The 22,888-nt window shown below is 42.1% G+C and overlaps 1 protein-coding gene across 3 annotated transcripts in view; it reads left to right on the forward strand.

The window, feature by feature from the left end:
- LOC140741135 (tensin-2-like) overlaps positions 1 to 22,888 on the forward strand; it is a 255,607-nt gene that overhangs the window by 78,781 nt on the left and 153,938 nt on the right. The window lies entirely within an intron of this gene.

The raw sequence follows: 22,888 nt of genomic DNA on the forward strand, positions 1-22,888 counted from the left end.
TCAGGCCATCCCTCTAAACTTAGTCACTGGAGAAGAATGGCACTTCTAAGAGAGGTTACTGTGATGCCAGCAGTCATTCTGTGTGAGCTGCAGCAGTCAGTGGCTGCAACAGGAGATGAAGTTCATGGCTCCACAATCTCCAAGGCCTTGCACAAAAAAGGGTATTTAGGGAAGAGTGGCAAGGAAGAAGCTCTAGCTAAAAAAAAAACCACATCCTTGCCTGTAAAGACTTTGCAAAGTGTCAATTAGAAGATACTGTTAAAATGTGTAAGAAGGTATAGTGGTTGGATGAAACTAAAGTTAACACCATCCCCACTGTAAAGTATGGTGGAGGTAGCATCATGCTATGGGGATGGTTTTCAGCATCAGGGACTGGAAATCTGGTCAGGATTAATGGGAAGATGAATGCTGCTAAATACAGTGAGATCCTAGATTAAAAACCTTCCAGCCTCTGCCAAACTTGGGGGGGAAGGTGGAATTCATTTTTCAGCAGGACAACAACTCAAAGCATGTTGCCAGTGCAATCATGGAGTGGCTTCAAATGAAGAAAATTGATGTCCTTGAGTTGCCCAGTCAGAGTCCTGACCTTAACCCAATTGAACATCTCTGGCAAGACCTCAAGGTTGCTGTCCACCACCACTCCCCAACTAACTGGCACAGCTTGAGAAATTTTGCAGGGAGGAATGGACAAATCTTGCCCCATCTCATTGTGCAAAGCTAATAGAGACTTATCCAAAAGGACTACTGGCTGTAATAGCCGCGTGAGTTGAGCTGTGATTCAGTTAAGTACTGACCAAAGGAGGATGAACACTTGAACTGTTGACATTTTGGTTTTTGAATTTAGTTTTTCATGCTTTGCAATTTTCCCTATTTTTTGGACTCTACCTTGAAAAAAGGACCATGTGATTCACAAGCAAAAATTCTCTGTTAAATTGATTAAAATCCCTGGTTGTAATACTCATATATATGAATAAAGGGTTGGTGACCGAATATTTTTTCAAAGTACTGTATGTATATGGCTCAACATAGCTTTTTTGTTTGATAAATTCTTGCTGCATTTCCAGGTACATTTTTGCTACATTAAAGGAATTTTCTGAACACAAGGTATTGCTTGGTGTATTTATATTTTTTTAAAATCCTAACTGTGGAGATGCAACTAGAGCCTTTGTATTACATCTGCAGCATTTTACCTTCCTGCTTGGGATTTTGCAGCAGGGAAGTCCAGCTTCTCTTAAAAAAATCTGTTATTTCTTATTTCCTAAAACAAAAGCAATTTTAACTTGAAACCTCCAGCTGTCCTCTGGGGAAATTTCAAACTCCTAAATTCTTTCCTCAAGTTAATAGATAATTTATTGATCCCTTGGAAATTAGTGTCACAGTAGCATTATGAGTGCACAGATATACAATATACAAATATTAGAAGAGAGTTAAGAAAGAATTTTTAATTTTTTTTTTACCTCAAACAGGAGGGGGTCATCACTTTCCTGGCTATAGGTTGACTCATGATAGAGCCTAATGGCTGAGGGTAAGAATGACCTCGTATAGCACTCTTTAAAGCAGCACAGTTGTCTTAGTCTATTACTAAAAGTCCTCCTCTGTTCAGCCAAGGTGACATGCAGAGGGTGAGAAACATTGTCCAGAATTGCTAGGATATTTTGCAAGGAACTTTGCTCTACCTCAGCCTCCAGTGTGTCCAGTTTGACACTTATAACAGAGTCAGCTTTCCTAATCAGTTTATGGAGCCTGTTGGCATTGCCCGTGTTGATGCCATTGCCCCACCACTCCAGTAGAAGATTGTACTGGTGACAACAGATTGGTAGAACGTGTGAAGGAGAGGCCTGCATACTCCAAAGGGCCTCAGTCTTCTCAGGAAATAAGGTTGACTCTGGCCTTTCTTATACACAGCCTCTGTGTTGATGCTCAACTCAAGTCTGTCATCCAGGTGCACCGCCAGGTACTTGTAGGTCCTCACCACGTCCACATCCTCACCATCAATAGTAACAGGGAGCAGTGGAGGCTTAGTCTTCCTGAAGTTCATCACCATCTCCTTTGTCTTACTGATGTTGAGCTGCAGATGATTCAGCTTCCGCCATTTGACAAAGTCCTCCACCAGACCCTGTGTTCACCCTTCTGAATCAGAGGTGTCTCAGGTTAATGCAGAGCAGGTTCTAAGCTTCTGCATCACAAGTTGCGTGTTGTTTGCTGTCTGTCAGTGGCCATATCAGTGCAACTTTTACTCAAATTTTCTTTTGCATTTTTATTCATTTCCAGGATTTGGACATTGCTTGCAAGAGCAGTGTTTATTTTCCATCTCTAATCATTTTCTGAAAAATCCTTTGTAGTCCTTCTGTGAAAGATTCCCTTGTAGACCTGTTTGATAGGGAGTTCCAGGATTTAGATCCAGTAACAATAAAGCAACGGTGATGTATTTCTACAGGATGGTGTGTGACTTAAAGGGGTTCTTGCAGGGAGTGTGTTCCCTTTTGCCTGTTGCCTTTCCCTCTCAGTGACAGAGGCCATATGTTTGCAAGGTGCTGTTGAAGAAGTCTCTATAGCTACAGTGCATTTATAGATGGCACACACTGCACGGTGACTCTTTGTGGAGGGAATGAATGACTAGGATGGTAAATGGAGAATGACAATCAAATCGGCTACTTTTTCAGGTTAGTGTTGAATGTCTTGAGTGTTGGAGCTGTGTTCATCCAGGCAAGTGGAAAGATTTTGGGGGTGTTCGTTAGCAGTGCTCTTGATTTGGATGCTGATTGATAGTTGTGGCAGGGCTTGCATAGTATCACCTCTTATAAAGTGAAATCAAACAACGTAGGTGATAGCAAGTCTTTGCTTTCAGATGAGTTCAATGCCTTCTATGCTTGCTTTGACCTTCAAAACATGGAGGAACCTTCACAAGCTCCCACAGCTCCCGATGATCCTGTGATTTCAGTCACTGAGGCTGACATTTGACCAGCCTTCAGAAGGATAAAGCCATGAAAAGCATCTGGCCCATATGGGGTTCCTGGGCAAGTACTAAAGGCCTGTGCTGATCAACTTGCTGGAGTATTCACTGAGATCTTTAAACTCTCACTTCAATTATACCAGTGCTTAAGAAGAACACAGTGATCTGCTCCGTGACTGTCATCCAGTAGCACTTACAGTACATCCACAGTGCTGAAGTGTTTTTAGAGGTTGGTAATGAAGCACATCAACTCCTGCCTGAGAAGTGATTTGGATCTGCTTCAGCTTGCCTACTGGAGCAACAGGTCCCAGTAGGTGTCATCTCATTGGCTCTTCACTCAACCCTGGAACATCTGGACAGCAGATTCATACATCTTATGCCTTTTATCGATTACAGCTTGGCATTCAATACCATAATCTCAGAACTAATCAATAAGCTCCAAGACCTTAGCCTCAATACGTCCCTGTCTAATTGGATTCATGATTTCCTTACTTGCAGACTCCAGTTAGTTCGTATGGGCAACAGCATCTCCTCCACAATCTCCATCAGCATAGGTGCACCACAAGGCTGTGTGCTTAGCCCCCTGCTCTACTTGCTTTATACTTATGACTGTGAGGCTAAACACAGCTCCAATGCCATATTCAAGTTTGCTAATGACACCACTATCATAGGCTGAATCAAAGGTGGTGATGAATCAGCATGTTGGAGATGGGAAATCTGGCTGAGTGGTGTCATAACAACAACCTCTTACTCAATGTCAGCAAGATCAAGAAGATTATTGACTTCAAGAGATGGAAACCAGAAGTCCATGAGCCAGTCCTCATTGGGGGATCAGAGATGGAGAGGGTCAGCAACTTTAAATTCCTTGGTGTTATTATTTCAGCAGACCTGTCGTGGACCCAGCACATACTTAGGAGTTTGCGAAGATTTGGCATAGCATCTAAAACTTTAACAAATGTCTGTAGATGTGTGGTGGAGTGTATATTGATGCCTACATCAGAGCCTAGTATGGAAACAGTGTCTTTGAATGGAAAATCCTACAAAAAGTAGTGGATACAGCCCAGTCCATCATGGGTACAGCCCTCCCTACCATTGAACACATCTATATGAAGTATTGTCATAAGAAAGCAGCATGCATCATCAGGGACTCCCACCACCCAGGACATGCTCTCTTCATCCTGCTGCCCATGGGAAGAAGGTGCAGGAGTCTCAGGCCTCACACTAACAGGTTCAGAAATAGTTATTACCCCTCAACCGTCAGTCATTGAACCAAATGGGTCACTCAAGTTCACTTGCCCCATCATTGAGATGTTCCCATAATCCATGGACTCACTTTCAAGGACTCTTCATCTCATGTTCTAGGTACTTTTGCTTATTTATTTATTCTTGTTCTTTCTTTTTGTATTTGCACAGTTTGTTGGCTTTTGCACACTGGTTGAATGTTCAAGTTGATGTGGTCTTTCATTGATTCTGTTACTGTTATAATTTTATGCAATTTGACTATGCCCACAAGAAAATGAATCTCAGGGTTGTATGTAGTGACATATATGTACTTTGATAATAAATTTACTTTGAACTTTGAAGCCAAATTTCTCTGCAGCCTCATAATTATTTCTGTTTTCTGGGATGCACTCACTGCTAGTTAAATATATGATAGGATTTGCAGGATGGACTCCAGTTAATTGGCACATACAGTAATTGCGAGCACAGTGTCAACTGATTAAAACATTCCCATCAACTTCCCTAGATTCTACCCTTCACCTACACACTAGGGGTTGTTTGTAGTGTCCAATTAACCTACTGACCCTTATTTGTTTGGAATGTGGTAGGGCACTAGAGGACCTGGAGGAATCCCATGGCTCACAGGGAGAGTGTGTAAATTTTGATTGCTATTCTTTAGCAGAATGGGGGCTACCATTGGGTTAACTCCCAGCCCAGAGCATCTTAGTTAATGAGGTTAGGTTGCCAGTCTTGGGACTCTGCTCTTTAAGGGATTTGATCAAAGTTAGCATCAGTTTCCCATCAGTGACCGTTCTGTAAGTCAAATAATAAAGAGTAATTGTCTGTACCATTAACCCTGTTTCTCTCTCCACAGATACTGCTGAGTATTTCTACTACTTTTTAAAATTTCAGATCTCTACCATCTGCAGTTTTTCATTTCTGGATCTTTATTATGAATGTTCAGCTAGTTGCTTTGCTACCTGGTGCATATTGTAATGGGGAATGCATTGTAATGACACACATGGCTTAAGGTGACCCTTGGCAGTAGTGTTTTGCTTCAGTCTGGCAGAATGCCCAGCCAGCACAGGCACTGAATCTGCATTGAGTTAACTTGAATGAATTACACTCAGCTGCGTTTCCAAGGAAGCAGGAGGCATTGACCTTGAATTGTTTGACTTTATGGAAAAGTCCTTTCTTGCCTCACACTTTTGTGGATTGTAAACTGGAGTCAAAAGAGGAAGAATTTGAGGTTTAATTGGAGCAGTGTTCAGATGCCAAAAATGACTGCAGGAACGTGCTATTGATCATCTTGCTCTTGTGTTGCTAGGTAAACTAGCAGAGCTTTCACTGGGTACAAAGACGCTTGTACTAATTTTGACTGGGAGTCAATCATGGCCTTTGTCTGTAGGGCCGTTTTCATCTCCAGACTTTCAAAGTCCTACGGATGCTGTTTGTTTTCCTGCCTTTTAACTTGAGAGGATAGGAAAGGTAGATGAATTGATCTGGACAGCAACATTCATTAATCTTTCATGTAGGAGGTGATTAATTTTCTATTGACCACCATGAATTCTTTACCATGCTCTGAAAAACCTTAAAAATAGTCCACACTCAATGTATCTGCTTAAAATGTAATTTCCTGAGTTTTTTTGTGCTGGGAAGGGTGCAATACATGAGAAGGTGTCTGAAATGATTATTTGAATGAATATTTTTTATCCATGTATAACCAGATGAGTGTAGAGATAATTTTTGGAACACACAGTTGCAGTTGAGTGCCAACCTCTGGTTTGAGTTACTCAAAGCTATTTAAATAGTCTTGATTTCTAGCTGTGTGCTTTCCTAGGCATACCTCCCATAATTAGAAATGAGAAGGTCATTTGGCTTACAAGCCTCATTCAGCATTCAATATGATCATGGTTGATTTTCTGCCTCATCTACTTCTTTACCAGCCCATCCACCCCAAGACCCTTAGCATTTCCAATATCTGAATTCATTCCCCATTTAGAAGATAGCATACGCCTATATCATAAACAAGAGAAAGCCTACAGATGTTGAAACTCCAAAGCAACACACACAAAATGCTCAGAGAGCTCAGCAGGTCAGGTAAAATCGATGGAAATGAATAAACAGTCGACGTTTCAGGCTGTGACCCTTCTTCAGGACAGGACAGGAAAGGAAGGAGGAAGACGGCAGAATAAAAAAGGTGGGCGGGAGGGGAAGGAGGATGGCTAGAAGGTGATAGGTAAAGCCAGGTTGGGGTTGGAAAGATAATGGGCTGGAAAGGAGAGTGGGCCACAGGAGGGTCACCAGGGGGATGAGATAGGCAGATGAGAAGAGATAAGAGGCCAGAGTGGGGAATAGAAGAGGAAGGGAAGAGGGATTATTTTTTAAACTTGAAGGAGAAATCTAATCAGAATCAGGTTTATTATCACCGGCATGTGTTGTGAAATTTGTTAACTTGGCAGAAGCAGTTCAATGCAATACATGACAATATAGAAGAAGAAAACATAATATAATAATTATAAGTAAATCAATTACAATATATGGATATTGAATAGATTAAAAATAGTGCAAAAACAAATAATATATTATTTATAAAGTGAGGTAGTGTTCATGGGTTCAATGTCCATTTAGGAATCAGATGGTGGAGGGGAAGAGGCTGTTCCTGAATCACTGAGTGTGTGCCTTCAGGCTTCTGTACCTCCTTCCTGATGGTAACAGTGAGAAAAGAACATGCCCTGGGTGCTGGAGGTCCTTAATAACGGACACTGCCTTTCTGAGACACCGCTCCCTAAAGATGTCCTGGGTACTTTGTAGGCTAGTGCCCAAGATGGAGCTGACTAGATTTACAACCTTCTGCAGCTTCTTTCAGTCCTGTACAGTAGCCCCTCCATACCAGACAGTGATGTAGCCTGTCAGAATGCTCTCCATGGTACAACTATAGAAGTTTTTGAGTGTATTTGTTGACATGCCAAATCTCTTCAAACTCCTAATGAAGTATAGCCACTGTCTTGCCTTCTTTATAATTTGCTTCCCCTGGAAGGTCTGTTTTGGGTCCCTGAATGGTAGTGAGGGAGGAGGTATAAGGGCAGGTGTAGCACTTTGGCCACTTGCAGGGATATGTGCTGGGAGGGAGCTTAGTAGGGAGGGACAAATGGACAAGGGAATTGTGAAGGGAGTGATTCCCATGAAAAGTGGGGGGGGGGGGAGGTAAAGATATGTTTGGTGGTAGGATCATCTTGGAGATGATAGAAGTTGTGGACGATAACGTGTTGGATGCAGAGTCTCAGTGGGTGACGGAAGGACAAGAGGAACTATCACTATTAAAGCGGTGTGAAGATAGGGTGAGCATAGAAATTTGGGAAATGGAGATGCAGGTGAAGGCAGCATCAATGGCGGAGGAAGGGAAAACCTGTTCTTTGAAGGAGGACATCTCTGGAAAGGAAAGCTTCATCCTGGGAACAGATATGATGGAGACAAAGGAACTGAGAAAAGAGAATAGCATATTTACAAGAAATAGAGTCATAGAGAACTACAGCACAGAGGCAGGCCCTTCGGCCCATCTAGTCCATGCTGAGACCATTTAAGCTGCCTACTCCCGTTGACCTGCACCGGGACCATGGCTCTCCACATCCATGTTCTTATCCAAACCTCTCTTAAGCATTTGAATCAAGCTCGCATGCACCACTTGTGGTGGCAGCTCTTTCCACACTCTTGACCCTGTGAATAAATTACCCCTCATGTTCCCCTTAATCTTCTCACCTTTCACCCTTTTTCCATGACCTGGTTATAGTCCCACCCAACATCAGTGGAAAAAGCCTGTTTGCATCAACCAAATCCATCCCCCTCATAATTTTGTATACCTCTATCAAATTTCCTCAGTCTTCTATGTTCTAAAGAATACAGTCCTAATCTATTCAATCTTTACTTATAACTCAGGTCCTCTAGAACCAGCAATATCCTTGTAAATTTTCTCTGCACTCTTTCAACCTTGTTTACATCATTCCTGTAGGTAGGTGGCCAAAACTGCACGCAATACTCCAAATTAGGCCTCACCAACGTCTTTTACAACTTGAACATAACATCTGTACTCAATACTTTGATTTATGAAGGTCAATGTGCCAAAAGCTTTCTTTATGAAACTATCTACCTGTGACACCACTTTCAATGAATTATTGACCCAAATTCCCAGATCCCTTTGTTCTACCACTCAGCTCTGTGCCTTACTGTTCACTGTGTAAGACTTACCCTGGTTGGTCTTACCAAAGTGCAAAACCTCACTTGTCTGCATTAAATTCCGTCTGCCATTTTGTAGCCCATTTCTCCTGCTGATGCAAATCCTTCTGCAAGCCATGATAGGCTTCCTCACTGTCCACTACACCCCCAATCTTGGTGTCATCTGCAAATTTGCTGATACATTTAACCACATTATCATCCAGATCGTTGATATAGATGACAACCAACAAAGGACCCGGCACCAATCCCTGCAGCAGACCACTAGTCACAGGCCTCCCAGTCAGAGAGGCAATCCTCCACTACCACTCTCTGGCTTCTCCCGTGATGCCAATGTCTATTCAAATTTACTACCTCATCCTGAATGCCAAGTGACTACACCTTGTTGACCAGCCTCCCATGCAGGACCTTGCTAAAGTCCATGTCGTCAACATCCACTGCCTTTTCTTCCTCAACTTTCCTGGTAACTTCATCAGAAACCATATAAGAGCATGACCTACCATGCACAAAACAATGTTGACTATCCCTAATCAGTCCTTATCTATTCAAATACTTGTATATCCAGTCCCTTAGAATAGCTGTTAATAACTTATCCACTACTGATGTCAGGCTCTCCAGCCCCTAGTTTCCTGGTTTATTCTTAAAGTCTTTCTTAAATATTGGAACAACATTGACCAACCTCCAATCATTTAGCACTTCACTCATGGCAAAGACATTTTATATACCTCTGCTGGGACTCCTGCAGTTTCTCCAGTAGCCTCCCATAAGGTTTGAGGGAACACCTTATCAGTCTCAGGCCATTTATCCATCCTAATTTGCCTCAAGGCAGCAAGCTCCTCCTGTTTAATCCATATACAGTCCACGACCTCTCTGCTGTTTCCCCTTATTTCTATAGACACTGCGTCCGCCTCCTGAGTAAATAAAAATTTACAAAAGTCCATTTAAGATCTCTCCCATCTCTTTCAGCTCCATGTATAGATGACCTCTCTGATCCTCAAGTGGACTAATTTTGTCCCTTGCTATTTTTTGCTCTTAATATATTGATAGAAGCCCTTGGCATTCTCCTTTATCTTGTCTGAAGGAGCAACCTCATGCCTTCCTTTAATACTCCTGATTTCCCTTCTTACTGTTCTCTTGCATTTCTTATACTCCAAGATCATGCACCTCATTTGTTTCCTTGCTGCCTATGCCTATAATACACCTTGTTCTTTTTAACCAGGACCTTAATATCTCTCGAAAAGCAAGGTTCCCTAAATCTGTTTGCCTTGCCTTTATTTCTAATAGGACCGTACAAACTCTGTACACTCAAAATTTCATTTTTGCAGGCCTCCCACTGTTATGCCTAAAGACGTGCAGATCCAGCTCGTAAGGCAGAAAGACACAAATTCCCTTTTTCTGTTTCAAAACTTTGTTTATTAGGACAGAACAGGCATTAAAATACTTAACTAGAATACTTAACTGTTCTGACCTATCTGTGGCGCTGTTCGTGACCCAGCCAGTCAGTGAGGCCCTGGTAAACTTTCCCCAAGCTCGCTGATGGAATTCTTTTATACCAACTCCACTGATATGGAATGCTGTAGTAAGTGGACCAATACATTCGCACCAACTCAAACCACCGAACCAATTATCACTTACCACCACTCTTCACAAGTCCCGCCCCTGTGTTCACATGACTTTAATGTTTACACAGTTGTATTCTCACAGTCATGTTCCATTCCCACGGTTGCCATCGAAGCTTCTGCAGCTAGTTACATACACCCAAGACCAAGGTGTGGAGACATTTGATACACACAAAGATTAACTCTTCACAATACACAAACCTACCAAACACACCTTTTCCAGAAAACAACCTGTTCCAATCCACACTTGCCAGATCCTTTCTGATACCACCAGAACTGGTCTTTCTCCAATTTAGAATCTCAACCCAAGGACCAGGCCTATACTTCTTCATAGTTATCTTGAAACTAATGGCATTATGATCACTACATCCAAAGTGTTCCCCTACACATACTGTACTTCTGTCACCTGCCCTGTCTTGTTTCCTGATAGGAGATCCAGTATGGCACTCTCTCTAGTTGGGACCTCTATATACTGATTCAGGAAACTGTCCTGAACACCACTGACAAACTCTATCCCATCCAGGCCTTTTATAGTATGGGAATCCCAATTAATATACAGAAAGTTAAAATCACCTACTATCACAATCTTATGTTCTTTTAGCTGTCTGTAATTTCTCTACAAATTTGCTCCTTTAAATCCCACTGACTATTAAGTGGCCTATAATATAATCCCATTAACCCATCATGCCTTTCTTATTCCTCAGCTCCACCCATATAGCCTCAGTAGAGGAGCCCTCCAGTCTGTTCTGTCTGACATTTTCCTTGACTAGTGATGCCAACCCTCCTCCTTTAATCCCTCCCACTCTATCATGTCTAAAACAATGACACTTTGGAACACTGAGCTGCCAGTCCTGCCCCTCCTGCAACCAAGTCTCACTAATGGCTACAATATCATAATTCCATGAACTGGTCCATGCTCTGACCTAATCTGCCTTACTCCTTGCAAAGAAATAAATGCAACTCAGAACATTATTCCCACCATGCTCAACTTTTTGATTCCTGTCTTTGTATGTAGGCTGAACAACATCTTTCCCCACAACCAGTCTGTCTGCCCCGGCACTCTGGTTCCCATCCTCCATTAGACTCTTAACATCTTGCCAACCACTGAAATGAGGCTAACTAGCCAATAATTTCCTGTCTTTTGCCTCCCTCCCTCAAAGTGTAGAGTGAGAATACATCAGGAGAAACATCCTTTTGGTTTCTATTTTATCAAGCAATCTGTGCACTTGATTGAAGGCATGTGTATCTACCCTCAGGCAAAAGAGCAAAGAAGCTAAGCATATTCTACTAGGTGTGGTCAAACTAAGGCCCTACAAAACTGCTGTAAAGTTTCTTTAGTCTTTTACTTGTTGATGGGGGTGATGATGCTCTTTTTCATGGAGTCTTGACATGCTGCCAGCCAAGAATTTTGTGAAATGCAGTTTTTCTTCCCATTGATGAACATTGGTTGTGCAAAATAATATCATGTTTTGCTAAGTGTTTTCTATCTTATTCCCTGAAGAGATTTCAGCATTTTTTTCAAGTTCTGATATCGGGCCAGTTTGCTAGTTTTCTCTGGTTGTGAGCTACAAGGACCAGTTTATGTAGTTTGTATGCCAATATTTTCTGCTTTCACATTTTTCTATGTTAAAACTGATTTGGAAAACTGGAAATTGAAATGAAGAGAGGAAATTTAACGAACAAACAAAAGTAGAATAAGAGGTAATCTGAATGAAACATTTTTAATATTCAGGAGGATTGACCATTTAGATACAGAAAGAATGTCTCCCCTCATGGGGAATCTTGAACCATGGCGCACAGTCCCAGGGTAAGGGTGTGCCTGGATGAGGAGGAATGCTTTTTTTTAATCAGAGGGCATGAACCTTTGGAGATTAGACAGGCAGCAGGAGCACTTGAACTTAAGAGCAGGGTTGGGGACAGTAGGTTTTGCAATGTTGACACCCTTGAACCCTGACCTACAAATCCCCAGTGGTCTGCACTGTTGTTTAATATCTTGAATGATCTTTTGCTTTCCCTTCAAACAACACACACAAAATGCTGGTGGAACACAGCAGGCCAGGCAGCATCTATAAGGAGAAGCACTGTCGACGTTTCGGGCTGAGACCCTTCATCAGGATTAACTGAAAGGAAAGATAGTAGGAGATTTGAAAGTAGTGGGGGGAGGGGAAAATGCGAAATGATAGGAGAAGACCGGAGGGGGTGGGGTGAAGCTGAGATCCAGACAGGTGATTGGCAAAAGGGATACTGAGCTAGAGAAGGGAAAGGATCATGGGACAGGAGGCCTAGGGAGAAAGAGGGAGGGGAGCACCAGAGGGAGATGGAGAACAGGCAGACTGATGGGCAGAAAGAGAGAAAAAAACCCTAAATATATCAGGGATGGGGTAAGAAGGGGAGGGGCATTAACGGAAGTTAGAGAAGTCAATGTTCTTGCCATCAGGTTGGAGGCTACCCAGCCGGTATATAAGGTGTTGTTCCTCCTACCTGAGTGTGGCTTCATCTTGACAGTAGAGGAGGCCATGGATAGACATATCAGAATGGGAATGGGACGTGGAATTAAAATGTGTGGCCACTGGGAGATCCTGCTTTCTCTGGCGGACAGAGCATAGGTGTTCAGTGAAACGATCTCCCAGTCTGCGTCGGGTCTCACCAATATATAAAAGGCCGCACCAGGAGCACCGGACGCAGTATACCACGCCAGCCGACTCACAGGTGAAGTGTCGCCTCACCTGGAAGGACTGTCTGGGGCCCTGAATGGTGGTGAGGGAGGAGGTGTAAGGGCAGGTGTAGCACTTGTTCCGCTTGCAAGGATAAGTGCCAGGAGGGAGATCGGTGGGAAGGGATGGGGGGGATGAATGGACAAGGGAATTGTGTAGGGAGCGATCCCTGCGGAAAGCAGAAAGAGGGGAGGAGGGAAAGATGTGCTTGGTAATGGTTTTGCTTTCCCTTGCTGGGTATGATTGATGCTTCATTTATGTAACCAAACCCATGTCGAGCATTTCCTTGGCATTTTGTCCACATGATGAAGCTAATTGCCATTTTTGCAAGTTGTTGCTTGTGCAGCTTATAGATTTGTTTGTTTGCCAATTCTGCTGAATGTGGTTGATAAATCACCTTTTTAATGAGTGATAAGGAAGATAAGGAAATACTTATGTTTTTCAGCTCCAGTTTCAGTCTGAGTGCAGGTACCTTCTGGTTATTGCAACTTACTGCTTGCGAAATAAGAACAGGAATAATCCACTCAACCTCTTACGCCTCCTCTGCCATTCCATATTAGAGCTAATCCTCATGATCAAGACCAGTCCTCATTCCTTGATTCCTTTAATGTCCAAAAATCTATTGATCTCAACCTTGAATATATGCAACAACCGAATGTCTTCTGGGACAGAATTCCAAAGAAGCATCTCCTCATTTCAGTCATGCATGGATGGCTAGACCCTTATGCTGAGACCATGACCTCAATTCTAAATGTTCTCACCAGGGGAAATAACCGCTTGTCATTCAGCCTTTCAAACTTCCGCGTTTTAAATTTCATTACCTTTCATTCTCCCAAACCACATTGAGGGTAGGTCATCCTTTTCCAGTCTTTCCCCAAATGATGACTTAGGAATAAAAACAGAATTTCTGCATATACTCAGCAGCTCAAGCAGTGGTCTGTGGAAACATAAACAGAGTTAACATTCACAGTTCTGAGCCATTAACACTGTTTCTCTGTCCACGGACACTGATCTATTGAATGTTTTCGTCATTTTCTATTTTTATTTCAGATTTCTAGCATCTGCACTTTTTCCTTTTTGTCACCCTAGGAAACTATCAAATAAACCTATGTCTTCTCTCCCAACTCCCACCCCTCTCTCCCCTCTTCATTCACTGCATCACCATGGTGTAATTAGAGCTGCTGCCACAAAACTTCAGAGACCCAGGTTCAATCCTGACCTGGGGTGCTGTCTATGTGGATTTTGCATGTTCTCCCTTTGACTGCATGGGTTTCCCCTGGGTGCTCCAGTTTCATAGAAACAGAAAACCTACAGCACAATATAGGCCATTTGGCCCACAAAGCTGTGCCAAACATGTCCTTACCTTACAAATTATCTAGGGTTACCCATAGCTCTCTATCTTTCCAAGTTCCATGTAGCTATCTAGGAGTCTCTTAAAAGACCCTGTCGTATCCACCTCCACCACCGTCGCTGGCAGCCCATTCCACACACTCATCACTCTCTGCATAAAAAACTTACCCCTGACATCTCCTCTGTACCTACTCCCCAGCACCTTAAAACTGTGCCCTCTCGTGCTAGCCATTTCAGCCTTGGGTAAAAGCCTCTGACTATCCATACGATTAATGCCTTTCATCATCTTGTACACCTCTATCAGGTCACCTCTCATCCTCCGTTGCTCCAAGAAGAAAAGGCCGAGTTCACTCAACCTATTCTCATAAGGCATGCCCCCCAATCCAGGCATCATCCTTGTAAATCTCCTCTGCACCCTTTCTATGGTTTCCACATCCTTCCTGTAGTGAGACGACCAGAACTGAGCACAGTACTCCAACTGATGTCTGACCAGGGTCCTATATAGCTGCAACATTACCTCTCAGCTCCTAAATTCAATTCCATGATTGATGAAGGCCAATACACCGTACACCTTCTTAACTACAGAGTCAACCTGTGTAGCAGCTTTGAGTGTTGGACCCCAAGATCCTTCTGATCCTCCACACTGCCCAGAGTCTTACCATTAATACTATATTCTGCCATCATATTTGACCTACCAAAATGAACCACCTCACACTTTTCTGGGTTGAACTCCATTTGCCACTTCTCAGCCCAGTTTTGCATCCTGTCAATATCTCGCTGTAACCTCTGACAACCCTCCACACTACCCACAACAACTAACCCATCCCTCCACTTCCTCTTCCAGGTCATTTATAAAAATCACGAAGAGCAGAGGTTCCAGAACAGATCCCTGAGGCACACCACTGGTCACTAACCTCCATGCAGAAAACGACCCATCTACAACCACTCTTTGGCTTGCCCACAGAAGGCAGTTCTGGATCCACAAACCATGGTCCCCTTGGATCCCATGCCTCCTTACTTTCTCAATAAGCCTTGCATGGGGTACCTTATCAAATGCCTTGCTGAAATTCATATACACTACATCTACTGCTCTACCTTCATCAATGTGTTTAGTCACATCTGAAAAAAATTCAATCAGGCTCGTAAGGCATAACCTGCCTTTGACAAAGCCATGCTGATTATTCCTAATCATATTATGACTCTCCAAATGTTCATAAATCCTACCTCTCAGGATCTTCTCCATCAACTTACCAACCACTGAAGTAAGACTGACTGGTCTATAATTTCCTGGGCTATCTCTACTCCCTTTCTTGAATAAGAGAACAACATCCACAACCCTCTAATCCTCTGGAACCTCGCCTGTCCATTGATGATGCAAAGATTATCGCCAGAGGTTCAGCAATCTCCTCCCTCGCCTCCCACAGTAGCCTGGGGTACATCTCGTTCAGTCCCAGCGACTTATCCAACTTGATGCTTTCCAAAAGCTCCAGCCCATCCTCTTTCCTCCCACAACCCAAAGACATACAGGTTGATATTGTTAATTGCCTCTAGTGTGTACGTGATTCGTAGAATGTTGGGAGAATTGATAAGAAGATAGATAGAATAAAATGGGTTAGGATCGCATTAGTGTAAAAATGGGTGCTTGACGGTTGGCACAAATCTGGTGGGTTAAATGAATTTCTCCTTTGAATACAGAGGGCAAGGTTGGGCTCAGAATTGCAGGTATGGTTCTGCCAGAGCTCTCAACATTTGTGCAGCATGATTTTCATATAGTTATACTCCAAGTGATTACATCCTTCTGGGATCTCTGAGCTACTCCAGTTCTGGCCTGTTGATCATCCCTGACTATAATTGCTTTACTACTGGGGCTCGCACCTTCAGCTACATGGCCTCCCCTGAGATCTAGGATTCCCCCCCCCCCCCCCCATAAGCACTTAATAGCAGTTTCCTCCTTCAAAAACTGCTTATATGGCTAGGCATCTTATTAAAATAAGAGTACTACTCAATACCAGACATGGAAGATCTTCCATTCACTGTTGGCATTGCACATTCCTAGCACAGGTATGGCAAGATTCATATATGTACTTGGTTTTTAACCTGTTCCAATATCCACTGAAACTGACAATTGTGTACCTCATTAAGCTGAGGTGCTGTTGCATTGTGACAGCAGGCTTCCTGAGGCAGCCTCCTTGTTGAATAATAAGTATCTTTCTATCCTGCGGTTGTGCCCATTGCTGGATGTAGGCTGACCACATTTGTGTATCTGTGTAGCAGAGAATAGTGATTTTTAACCCTTTAATTTGCTTTGGATTTGAAAGCGGTCACAAAGGGGAAAAGCAAAAGAACAATCTACTGCCCTGTCCTTTCCTGACATTCTCTTCATTTTTGGTCTTGGCCAATGACCCTCTTCCCAGTCTGTCAAGTTAGGGTATACAATGTACAGGAAGTTACCTCAAACCAAGGGGGTAAGTAGAGGAAATGATTAAACATGTGCTCCCAAAATTCAAAGTAAATTTATTGTCTAACTACACATATGTTACCATAGACTACCTTGAGATTCATTTTCTTGCAGATACTTACAGGAAAATAAAGAAGTGCAATTGAATTTACAAAAACTATACATAAACAAACAAAGTACACTGCAGATGCTGTGGTCAAATCAAGATGTACAAACAAGCTGGATGAACTCAGCACGTCGGGCAGCATCCGTTGAAAGGAACAGTCAACATTTCAGGCCTCAATACCAGTCCAGACAAAGGGTCTTGGCCCGAAATGTTAACTGCTCATTTCCACGGATGCTGCCCGACCTGCTGAGTTCATCCAGCTTGTTTGTATGTCTATACATAAACAAAGACTGACAAACAACCAGAAGACAAATTGTACAAATAAAAAAATAAATAATATTGAGAACATGAGTTGTGTAGTCCTTGAAAGTGAGTCTGTAGATCGTGGAATTAGAGTACAATGCCTTGTAAAAAGTATTTGCAAGGAGGAATAAACAAGTCTTTATGGCCAAGGATATGTTTTTTTTTAGCAATATCTGTGGTGCAAATCTAATACTGCTGATATTTCACTTTTTGAATTTTTAGTTTTTTATGCTTTACAATTTTCCCTGTTTTTTGGGGCTCTACTGTGGGGGGTAAAAAAAAAGCATCTGATTCACAAATAAAAATTTTCAGTTAAATTGATCAAAATCCCTGGTTTTAATACTCATTAAAATGTGAACAAAGTGTTGGGGGCTGAATATGTTTTCAAGGCACTGTATAATGAGTAAAGTCATCCACACCCATTCATGTGCCTGATGGTTGTGAGGTAATAACTGTTCCTGAAGCTGGTGGTGTGGGGTCTAATGCTTCTGAATCTCCTGTCCAATGATAGTAATGAGAAGAGGGCATCGCCTGGATGGTGGGGGTCTTTGATGATGGATGCTGCTTCTTTGTGGCAGTGCTCGATGTGAACATGTTCAATGGTAGGGAGGCCTGTGATCGACTAGCCTGTATCCCCCACTTTCTATAGACTTTTCCATTCCTGGGCATTGGTGTTACTCTTCACTGTGCATCTATAGAATTTTGTCAAAGTTTTTGCTGAATTTACACAAACTTCTGAGAAAGTAGTGACATTGTCATGCCTTCTTTGTGATGCCACTTACGTGCTTGACCCAGGACAGATCCTCTGATATGAAAGCACCAAGGAATTTTAAAGCTACTGACCCTCTCCACCTCCAATCCTCTAATGAGGACTACCTTATGGACCGCTGGCTTTTTCCTCCTGTAGTCAATAATCAGCTCTTTGGTTTTGCTTGTGTTGAGTGAGAGATTGTTGTTGTGGCACCACTCAACCAGATTTTCAATTTCCTTCCTACATGCCAATTTGTCACCATCTTTGATTTGGCCTACAACAGTGGTGTCATCAGCAAACTTAAGTACGGCATTGGAGCTGTACTTAACCTCACAGTCATAAGTATAAAGTGAGTAAAGTAGGGGGCTAAAGACATTGCTTTATGGTGCACCTATGCTGATGGAGATCATGCAGGAGATGTTGTTACCAATCCAAATTGACTGAGGACTGCCAGTGAGGAAGTTGAGAAATCAGTCATACAGGCCTGGGAGCTTAGTGATGAGTTTTGAGGAGATGCTGAGCTGTAGTCAATGAAAAGCAACCTGATGTATGCATCTTCATTGTCCAGATGTTCCAGAGCTGAGTGAAGGACCATGAAATAGCATCTACTGTAGACCTGTTGTGACGATAAGCAAATTGGAGTGGATCCAAGCCGCTTCTTAGGCAGGAGTTGATATGCTTCATGACCAACCTCTCATGGTACTTCATCACAGTGGATGTACAGTAGATGCTACTGGATGATAGTCATTGAGGCAGGTATCCTGTCCTTCTTGGACAGGGTAATGATTGAAGCCTGCTTGAATCAGTTGGGTACCTCAGACTGCCAAAGCACGAGGTTGAAGATGTAAATAGACACTCCAGCCAGCTGATTATTTAATTGATTATGTACTCATCCAGGTACATCACCTGAGCCAGATGCTTTCCATGGGTTCATTTTTCCTATTTTGCAGATAATGTGTCAGATGCAAGGATGCCCTGTGTAAATGGACATTACAAAAGATTCTAAGCAAAACTTTACAAAGTGAAATTGATTCTTTAAAAATACTGTACAATATTCATTGTAAAAATTGCAAATTTTTTTTGTGTTAACTTTTAATTTTGCAGTTTCACCAGAACCACAGGATTGTAGAACTTTCTCCTTCTTTGCATTTCTGTCTGTTTGACTGGTAGGCTACTGTAACTTACACATGGTGTGTAGGTGAGTGTCAGAATCTGGAGGGAGTTGATAAAAATATGTGGACATATATGCAGACATGCATGTAAAATAAATGGGTGCTTGATCATTACAGATAGGGTGGACTGAAGGGCCTCTTTTTGCCTGTATGACTCCATGACCCTTCTCCTTCCGTCTCCCTTCTTTCCATATGGTTGAATTCCCAAGTCTGGTGCAGCCCCTGCAGTTTTCCTCACCATATTAATTGCTCAAACTCAGTGCTGAAAGACATAATTTGACTTCACTTTCAAGTCACAATCAGGAGAGTAGTTACAGTAATTGAAAGTTGACTGGTTATTTATGGAATAAAGGACAGATCAGGGGAGAGGTGCAGGGTTGAGGGTAACTTTGAGCAAATGGATTCAATTCTGATGGGAAACAGTTGGAGAAAGTCAGATATGAAATGGTGTTTAATACAACACAATGTCAGACAACAACAACGAGTGAAATGAGAAGTATTTGAATGCTTACTTTAAGCAGTGTTGCAAAACCAATTAATTATTTTATATTTAACCTCCAAGGCAACTGTTAGTTGGAAACAAAGCATAAGAATTGTAGAGCGAACAGCTTTGAAGTAGAGCCCAGTTAGACAGAGAGGAAAGTTGAAAGGAATCCTGTCTCTTTCGGTGTGGACTGGTTTGGTAACGTTCTGCACTACTGCTAAAAATATTTCAGATGGATAAACACATGCCACTGGCTTCACACAATGCATTGGCAACTGCTGCTTTTGACAAGAGCTTCTGTAAACTGTGTGATAGTTGTTAGCTCAAAACATTCTGCAGAGACATATCAAACTTGAGTGATTTGAATGTTCAACAGGCCACAAGGAAAGACTTGCTTGGTGATGCATGTTGTTTCCTTCCCTCTGGTTGTCTTTCTGTTGATGACCAGCTCCCAAGCCTCCATCAACATCTGGCCAATCAGAATATTTCTCCAGATAAGTCTCTGTTGTGTTGCACTTAATATTCTCATCATTACCAGGTATTGCTGGATTGACCATGCTGCCCACCTTTAGGCTGTCTGAGACCAACTGCTATTTTGGGAAACGTATTCCCATTTCAGTTCAGTCCACGGCTTCCTTATCTCTATTCCTCACCTTGGCATATGTTTGAATGCAGTTACTGAACAAAAGCCAGCGCTTCAACGTCTGTGCACTCATTCATGACTAAAACCATGCTCGCACCAGCTATAGCTCAAGTTTATTATTGTTCAACTTAATACATGTATACTGCCAAATGAAACAACGTTCTTCCAACCAAGGTACACAACACGGTACATGTAACACACATGACACATAAAATATTACCACAAATAAATTAACAAATAATAAAATATATTCCAGAAGATTGATATTTAGCATAAGGTGCATTTACGATGTGAGTTAAAAAGTAAACAGTATAATGCTATTGATGTTTCATACATGATGAGACCTGGGTGGTGGCAGGGAATTTAGTAGGCTTACGTCCTGGAGAAAGAAGCTGTTTCCCATCCTAACAATCCTTGATACTCTGGTATCTCCTGTCTGATGGGACAGGATGCGTGGAACTGTTGAACAGGTAGGAGGTTTCTGTAGATATTCCTCAATTTACAAAAAGGGTTGCGTTCCTGGAAAACATTTTGCTTAGCAATATTTTGTTAATCAAAAAAGGCTGGGCTATGTGCCATTATTAGTATTTTTTGGTACAAAGAATTCCTATGGACAGAGGATGCCACACTCACCAGTATAGGAAAAATTAAATATGTAAGTCAAAGATACAAACCCTGAAGAATTAACAACATCATAACAAAAATTCATAAATCAAACATTTGGAAATTGAGGATGTTCTTGGTTCCCATCTCCTTGTGTCAGTCCCATTGCTCCGATTGGTGGAAGTGCAGAGGACAAGGAGGCTGCAGATGGTCTTGAAAGATGAGTGCAAGGAGCTATGGACCCAAGAAGCCTTGGCTTCAGATTGCTTTTCTGGGCTGGAGACCAGACTGGCACAGGTGGAATGGTGAATTATAAATGCCATAATCCTGAGAGGCTACAATTGGTTCATGATCCATGGATCTACTGGCACTCAGTAGTAATGTCCAGCTAGTCCCTTTGAACATTAATATCCGGAGCCACGATGGCAATGCTCTGAGCTCCCACTACGGCTTACATTTGATAGCTTCTGTTTGAGCTGAAGTGGATCTTAAGAATGACGATGGACAGTCTACCTGGATCCAAACTAAACTTGCAGCATTGAATTATGAGTGGGGAGGCAAATGGCGATCTTAAAAAAAGGTGCAATAGATTTCATCAGTAGGATGGCTGAATGTTTATACTTTAGAGTGGGTTATTCTTAGGTGAACATATTTACAGGCTAACAATAAATTTATTGCAGGTGTGGCTAGAAAGGAAAAGGACTTGGGAGTGACCATTAATCCTGATATGACAGCATGGTCAATGTGCAGGAGTTATTAATAAGCACATAGGAAGTGCCTGAGGATTTGATAAGAACATTGGGCCAGAAGTCAGAAGGTGAGGTTCTGGTGATTAGCAGTGATCTCAGCTCTAGACTATCACAAGCCCAGATATGTATTCAGTATTGGCTCATTAGGCAGGGCTGTCAAAAGAGAAACCAGGATGATCATTGTGAATGTTGCATATATAAGTCTAATGAGTGGGATACCCTATCACTGAAGAGTTGAGGATGGGGAAGGTGGTGGTGTGTTGTGACAGGAGGAGGCTGTAGATCTTTAATGAATGTGGCATCAATATAGTTGAATTTTTTTAAAAAACTTCCATCCAAAATGTGATTGTGTTATAACAGTTATTTAGCATAGAAACATTCTTTGGCTCATCATGTCCATGCCAACCTCAAGGACCCATCTATCACCAATATTATTTACCAGCTGCCCAAAACTGGCATCACACAGAATGAATTGTGTCAAGTGAGTTGGTGTCACTGGAATGCTGACAGAGAGTATGGGAGTATGGCAGGTCTAAGGGGCATAATGGAAAACACAAATGTACTTTTCTCAGGATCTCCTTGTGGCAAAGCCCACTGATCAACAAGTTTGTAAGGCCTTTTATGAGGGGTGATCCCATAGTTTGGGATCTCCTACTTTTCAGCTTGTGCTAGTGGGATGATGTTGAGAATTCTACTGTACTATGATGAAGAAATTACAGCTTGTACTCATCAGGATGATGTGTGGCTTGGAGGCAACCATGTTGCAATGACATCCCCGTTCTTGCCTTTCTTGAGAATGGCTCACAAATGATTATGTCAAAGTAACATTGAGGACTTGTGCACTCAGGAGATGATTTCTGCTGCTGAAGGGTGTGAAGTCAAATAACTCTGTCTATTTGGATGAAATACTTTGCCCTCCATGTTACAGGTGAGCAGAGAGAATGCCACAATAGCTTAACTTGAAACTCGTGTTTGGATAAACTGGATGCAGCCTCACACAGTATCAGTGTTCAGACTTTGCCCTGCTCTTGAAAATACAAAGGGGTGATAGACCCCAATGTAAGAACCCCCAGGATTTGATTCCAAGGTCCAGTTACTTATAAAAACTACCGGGGTGACAGTGATGTGCAGGTGTCATTTGGGTCTAGGATTTGTCCTTTTCATCTGGCAGTTCTTTTCAACAACTCTTCTTTGGCTGGTAAACAAACTGCTATTGCCAGGTAGCTTTTACTAAAGTCCCCAAATACCCGGGCAAGAGGAGTAATGCAGATCCCTCATCTTGTTCTCAGGCATTCAATAAATATAGAAGAATGTATATTTTTGTAACAGTACGTGGATTTTCCTTCAAAGTCTCAGCTAAAGTTAAACACTTAATTTAACCTATAGATGTTGCACTTATATTAATTATAAATGCATTTGGACCGACTCCACTATTGTTTTTGTGAGGGAAACTTATTCTTACAGTTAGAATGAAGATTTAGTTAGAATGTCCAACATGTTGCTGACATAACTATTGAATTATTGATGTAACC

This window comes from Hemitrygon akajei, chromosome 18, assembly GCF_048418815.1.
Source record: "Hemitrygon akajei chromosome 18, sHemAka1.3, whole genome shotgun sequence".
In the NCBI taxonomy this organism is placed as follows: Eukaryota; Metazoa; Chordata; class Chondrichthyes; order Myliobatiformes; family Dasyatidae; genus Hemitrygon; species Hemitrygon akajei.